Consider the following 7,492-nt stretch of genomic DNA (forward strand, 5'->3'; position numbering starts at 1 on the left):
CTTGCAAATAAAAATGAAGCTTTTAATGCCTTTAGGAAATTTGCCAAGTTTGTTCAAAATGAAAAGAATTCAAACATTACCTCTATAAGAAGTGACCATCGAGGTGAATTCCAAAACATTTTGTTCCAAAAATTCTGTAAGGAGCATGGTATAAATCATTATTTTTCAGCACCTAGGTGTCGCCACCGGCCCGAAACGGGCTTTCGGCATTCGCGAAGGATGGTTGGACTCTTTTATTTGTTTAAAAATATGGATTGCTAGAATGACTTATTCTCAAACTGAGACCTTGTCAAACGAGCAATTTTATTAAAAGGCTCACCAATCCATGTTAATCCCAAGCGGGACCCTCCATGGATTAGCGGTTTTCATAAAAAGGAAGGGTTCATGGAGTCGCCACCAATGTTTTACTCAAAACATTGGAAAAAGAAGTTTAAGGCAATCGATTCAAAAATCGACTTCGGCCATTACAACCAGAGTCGGGTAAGGGAGTCGGTTACGCGTGGGGAAGGTGTTAGCACCCCACAGCGCCCCTTTCGGGTTCCCTATGACAGATTATTTCTAAAAATAATAGTGCGAAATTACTAAATTACCCCTATTTATTCTAAACAATTATAACTTAACTATCTACATGATGACAGTTAAATATACACACAGAAAGCAGTAAAAGGAAGGTCTTTAAGAAGAAACCTTTGAAGCGTGCTTTTATATTCAAGTAAAACTAGGAAGCTTTTTGGCGTTCCCTCGCTCTACAAGTCCGCTCGCTCCCTCCTAGAAAATTTTAACTATGGAAATCCGGAGGATTTCCCTTCGACTCAGTTCGAGACTCAAGCAAAAAGCTCAGAACTCGAGAACTTTGTCGGATCAACTCTCCGAGTGATTTCTAGGTAGAGCACTGCTCAAAAAAACCCAGAATACTCAAGAAGAGGGTTAAAACTCAGTGTAAAAAGTGTAGAATGACGTCCAATTGACGTCATATTTATAGGGATGAGGCGCAATACGGCCTCTGGGGGTCAATACGGTCCGTATTGAAGTTTTGAACTACAATACGGCCGTATTGAATTCAGTACGGCCGTATTGAAGTTCAAAAAACCTCAATACGGCCGTATTGAGTTCAGTGCAGCCGTATTGAAGTTCAGTGCAGCCGTATTGAGTTCAGTGCAGCCGTATTGAAGTTCAGAAACTTCAATACGGCCGTACTGAACTTTTGGGAGGCCGTATTGGGCTTTATTCCCTCCACTTCCTTATTTTGAGCTATTATAAGACCTCTAGACCTACAGAGAATCCTCCTAGGGCCTTCCATGAGTCCTTCTGGCTGACTTTCCTTCAGTCTTCAAGAGTCTTCAAGCTTTATTTCCGACCTGGACAATTTTAGGGGTCTACAGCTGCCCCCCCTTTACTTAGTCAAACGGTCTTTTTGGTGTATCGATTGACAAGTAAAGGAGTTGACCCAATTGTCTGGGGAATAAGCCATCCTTCCGACTTGTAGTGTCTTCCGGTGGAAAATTGTTGAGTAGCCTCTCCAGGTTGAGTATTAGTCGTCGCCTCTCCAGGCTCATTGCATACCTCGGTGCTCTCGACAACTGGGTAGCTGAGTACCGCCTCTCCAGGCTTGTGCATACCTCGGTGCTCTCGACAACTGGGTAGCTGAGTACCGCCTCTCCAGGCTTGTGCATACCTCGGTGCTCTCGACAACTGGGTAGCTGAGTACCGCCTCTCCAGGCTTGTGCATACCTCGGTGCTCTCGACAACTGGGTAGCTGAGTAGCGCCTCTCCAGGCTTGTGCATACCTCGGTGCTCTCGACAACTGGGTAGCTGAGTACCGCCTCTCCAGGCTTGTGCATACCTCGGTGCTCTCGACAACTGGGTAGCTGAGTACCGCCTCTCCAGGCTTGTGCATACCTCGGTGCTCTCGACAACTGGGTAGCTAAGTATTGCCTCTTAGGCTTGTGCATACCTCGGTGCTCTCGACAACTGGGTAGCTGAGTACCGCCTCTCCAGGCTCATGCATACCTCGGTGCTCTCGACAACTGGGTAGCTGAGTAGCGCCTCTCCAGGCTTGTGCATACCTCGGTGCTCTCGACAACTGGGTAGCTGAGTACCGCCTCTCCAGGCTTGTGCATACCTCGGTGCTCTCGATAACTGGGTAGCTGAGTACCGCCTCTCCAGGCTTGTGCATACCTCGGTGCTCTGGACATCTGGGTAGCGGAGTATTGCCTCTCCAGGCTTGTGCATACCTCGGTGCTCTCGACAACTGGGTAGCTGAGTACCGCCTCTCCAGGCTTGTGCATACCTCGGTGCTCTCGACAACTGGGTAGCTGAGTATTGCCTCTTAGGCTTGTGCATACCTCGGTGCTCTCGACAACTGGGTAGCTGAGTACCGCCTCTCCAGGCTTGTGCATACCTCGGTGCTCTCGACAACTGGGTAGCTAAGTATTGCCTCTTAGGCTTGTGCTTACCTCGGTGCTCTCGACAACTGGGTAGCTGAGTACCGCCTCTCCAGGCTTGTGCATACCTCGGTGCTCTCGACAAATGGGTAGCTGAGTATTGCCTCTTAGGCTTTGAGATGATTTTGTCTCCACAGTCCACTATGCTGCTTCGACGTTTTTTCTGATTTTGTGCCACTGAGGGCTGGATAACGCAGGGATCCGTCTAGGGGATGTGCAGTCATTCATAGGTTCTTGTGTCCCAACTTTCCTTTGCATAGTTGGTGCCCATTGAGGAATTTCTGTTTCCTTGGGGTGTAGACACGAAGATGCTCTTTCTGAGATGAGCGGTGCCTTATGATTGGCTGACGTCCTTTCGACGTTGGTGGAGTATCCCGGTTATCCTTATTCGGGTGACTCTTTTGATTTTCTGATTTTGTGCCACTGAGGGCTGGATAACGCAGGGATCCATCTAGGGGATGTGCAGTCATTCATAGGTTCTTGTGCCCCAACTTGCATTTGCATAGTTGGTACCCATGGGGAATTTCTGACTCCTTGGGGTGTAGACACAGATGCTCTTCTTGAATTGAGCGATGCCTTATGTTTGGCTGACGTCCTTTGACGTTGGTGGAGTATCCCGGTTATCCTTATTCGGGTGTCTCTTTTGATTTTTTTTGATTTTTGTAGCCTCTGTGTAGGCTGTTATCCGCTGGGGGATTCTGTCATTCAATTCTTGACTGGCCTCTTCTGTTAGGCAAATCATCTTGATATTCGGTGTTTGGCTGGATGCCGAATTCCGCTTGGGGAATATTTATTGATATTTTTTATTTTTCTCCTTTTGTAGGGGTGCCTCTTGAGTAGGCGACTGGGGATTTGGGGATCTTATGTATCCCAGAGTATTATTTAGGAAGCCTCTGCAGGCTTAGCCTCACTCAGCGCTTGAGTCAGAGAGCTATCTTCCACTGAGGAAGTTTCAAGTCCTTTGACTGAATATTTTGCTTGGATGATCGCGCTTCCATTGGGGATTTTGACGATTTTGCTTTGATAGCTCTCGCTGGGGATTTGTTCCATGAGCTTAAGCTGAGGTATCTCTGGGGAGTATTATTTCGGCAAGCCTCTCCAGGCTCAGTTATTCTGAGAGAGTATTGTTTCGGCAAGCCTCTCCAGGCTCAGTTATTCTGAGAGAGTATTATTTCGGCGAGCCTCTCCAGGCTCAATTATTCTAAGAGGGAGTATTGTTTCTGCAAGCCTCTCCAGGCTCAATTATTCTGAGAGAGTATTATTTCGGCGAGCCTCTCCAGGCTCAATTATTCTGAAGGAGTATTATTTCGGCAAGCCTCTCCAGGCTCAGTTATTCTGAAGGAGTATTATTTCGGCAAGCCTCTCCAGGCTCAGTTATTCTGTATGAAGAAGGAGTATTATTTCGGCAAGCCTCTCCAGGCTTAGTTATTTCTGAGAGAGTATTATTTCGGCAAGCCTCTCCAGGCTCAGTTATTCTGTATTTTGCCTTTTTTGTTGATTTTTGGCTTTTTCTGTATTTTGCCTTTTTTGTCGATTTTTTGGCTTTTTCTGTATTTTTGCCTTTTTGTCGTTTTTTTGGCCTTTGTTGACTGCTGTCATACACAAGCAATTTTCTATTTTTTCTATTTTATGCAATTGCCTCATGATAAGGTCTTTGAATGTGCAACTAATGTGTGTGTGATGCACAAAAATGCAAGTTAATTTTGTTGATGTTTTTTTTTTTTTTTTTTTTTTTTAGAAAATGAATGGCTCCCCCTATCCTCTTCTTCTTGGAGGAATTTTGTCATCGACGTGAGGGAGGATTTCTGTTATTGCCAATACGGCCGTTATTCATTTCAGTATGCCCGTATTGAATTGAAAATTTGTTCATAACCCTAATTTTGGTACGGGAGTACTGAACATGATACGGGCGTATTGTTTTTCTGAAGTTTATATTTTTTGTTTTTTTTTTTATAAACAGAGAATAAGTGATCTTCCATTACACCTATCATCTGTATGCATGTATGCAGTATGATGCACCTAATTCTATTTGATTCACTTTTCAAAAGAATTAACCGATGCGTTTCTCTATTTGGATTTTTGCCATTCCTCTAGACGGGCTGTGTGCTGCCGATTTCTGTAACCGAGGAATGATGCATGTTATATTGAGATTTGATGTCATCAACCAAATGATCCTTCCCTTCCTTTAAAAGATATGTCAACCCTCCTATTGACCACTATATCTCCATGTTTCCACTAGATTATCCTAAAATCGTTTGGGACAAGAGAGAAAAGAAAGGAAAGGTATATTCTTTTTTGAAAGTTTGTGTTTTAGAGGGGATTTATTTTTATTTTGAAAAATTGTTTTTGTAAGAATGGCTGGCCAAGGTAGGCTTATTGTGTTTAGGTTTGTTTATTTAAACATTCATGAAGTTAATCAAATCTTGTTATTGACGTTGTGATTTGACAACTTAGATAACTTCCCTTGAACCTTTCTTTTTGAATTCGGTTCATGGTACCATCATGGATTTCTTTCGTTTTTTGATTGTCCTTATTTTTGCCTAAAACACCTCTTTGCGGCGTTTTAGCGGACTTTTGATTTTTGTTCATTTTTGCAATCCTAACTTTTGCCTAGGTCACCCTTTCGTGGGATTCCTAGCGGGTCTTTTGCTCTTATTTTTGCGCAGCCCCCTTTTTGGGTTTCCTGCCGAGCTTCTTTTATTTTAAAAGATTTCTTTTTACCCATGATGGCACTTGTCGAGGCCAAGGGAAGGTGCTCTAAGTTGTCATGCACACTTCCACATAAAAATGATGTGGGTTTATTGTTATTAAGACAATTTTAACCTCATTCATGCTTATTCAAACAGGGTTAAAAATAATGTGGTTTAGAGATTTATTGCAAGCAAGAAAAGAAGCAATAAGAAATAATAAAGAATGATTTTATTATAATCATAATGGAAACATGTGCCCTATCGAGGCTCGGGGGTCGGGCTGTCCCCGAGGAGTAATCTCTAATAGTCATCAGGTCTATACATCCCTATCAGAAGGAGAAGAACACTTGATGACGACGACCGGCCTTGACGCTTGTGAATCGGCCTTCCTAAAGATCTGGCTTAAAGAACGTCGAGAAGGATCTTGGTTCCTCTTCGTCCTTTGATCTTTATTAGGGTTGTATCCTAACCCTTGTTTCCCCGTATTATCCTTGATAATAGGTAGCTCAGGAATTCCTTGGGAGTCCTTGCCAAGTCCTTGTCCGGGCAAGTATCCGTTGTAGGCTACCTTCTTCATTTCTTGGGGAAACGTTTCAACATTGGCACTTTCCAATGCTTGGAAGGCGGTCTCTAGATTTTCCTCCTCGGATTCTTTATTTTCCTTTCCTTTATTCTTGGGAGCTTTTATCATGAAGATCATTGGGAGTGTAGATCCTGCCACTCCTAGTCATGCCCCCAAGTCCAGCGATGTTAGAGAAATCGCTGTTGGCAGAAAAATGGATGTCATATATCCATGGCACAGCCTTATTTGATTCATAGGGAAAAGGCCTTGGAGTAGTGATCCTTAACGGTGTCGGACCTTCCCCTTTGTTCGTCTTGATTACCAACAACGAAGTTGTCGTGTGCTCGCTTGGCGCAGTTGTTGGTTTGCATTTGATAACAAATGGCGTGCGATCCACTCTTTGATTATACGCATCGATTAATTCTTTCTTTTTATTAATGTTTATTATTAAATTACTTGGAGAGATGTATGCAAATGAATGACTATGAAATGCAAAGGCAATTGAGAGATTTCATAAATCAAAAACTTGATTTCATTGATCATAGAAAGTGTACAACTTATCATACAATGCTTTGAAGCAATTTTTTACAATATGAGAAAAGCCGATAAAAACCCACAGGCGGGTTCATTTTTCTCCTCCATTCGTCTTCGGCTTCCTCTACATGGCGTGCCATTGCTTCAACTTGCATATGGACGGCTTGGCTCATATCATCACTGATCTTCTGAGCGTCCTTCGCCTTTTGAGTGTGATAGTTGATCATGGCCTGCAGTTCGTTAAGCTCGTCTTCGGCTCGATCCTTCTCCTCTCGGAGTCTAGCCATTTGTGCTAGTCCTTCCCTTTCCTTCTTGCGGAAGTCGGAAAGGCTTGCGGTTTGTTGTTGAGCAACTTTTTGTCATTGCTGTGCATCGGATCGAGTCAAGAGCAGATTGTCTTGCATGTCCTTGATCAACTGTGCTTGCCTTGCATGTTCGGCTTCAAGGTGTGCTATCTTTGCATTGACTTCTTGGAGTTGACTACTCGGTTCAACCTTTGGCATTTTGGATGCCCGAGTAGCCTCCTCATTGAGGTTAGCACACTCATCCTTGAGCCACTCTATCTCGTGGTCTTTCTTCTTGCATTGCCTTTGTAGACCATCGATGACGAAACTGGATTCTTCATTTTTTCTTCAAGAACTCTCATTTGAGCTCCCATAATTTCCAGCTTCTTGGTCAAGGCGTCGACTTGCTCTTGCATTATCCTCCTTGTAGTTGCGGTTGCGCAAGAGGTGGATGGTTGGGACACCCCTCTCTCGCTCCTCCATATCTCGTAGTCGGTGGAGGCGGATACCCGAGGCTTTCCAAGCTCTCGATCTCCCTCATAGATTGGTTTCTCCCACGTTCTAATGACAGCGTGCATATCCCTCAGATGCTCGGAATCAAAGGAGAAAAACAACCCTCCAAGCTCCTCTTGAACAGGAACAGTCTGAGTCCTCATAAGTTGCCTCATAGCCAATCTAGGTGAGTAGGCTATGCAACCTCTAAGGCCCATCAATGGTATGCTTGGATAGCTACCGCATCTCATCAATATATTGCTCGGACGGAACCAAGGACAAACCCATGTGAAGTATTCAATACTCCACTGTTCCATCTCTTCCTTCCACTCGGAAGCATATCGGCGGCATACGGGGATCTTCGAAAAACTCCTCAGCGGATCGGGCAAGGTCCCCATGTGACTAGAGGCATAGAAGTGTGTGATGCCCCATACATACAACAAGGAGGTACAGCATCGGATAGTCTTCCCTTGCTTCTGCTGAGAT

The sequence above is a fragment of the Cajanus cajan genome, chromosome 3, assembly GCF_000230855.2.
Source record: "Cajanus cajan strain Asha chromosome 3, NIPB_CcT2T_4, whole genome shotgun sequence".
In the NCBI taxonomy this organism is placed as follows: domain Eukaryota; kingdom Viridiplantae; phylum Streptophyta; class Magnoliopsida; order Fabales; family Fabaceae; genus Cajanus; species Cajanus cajan.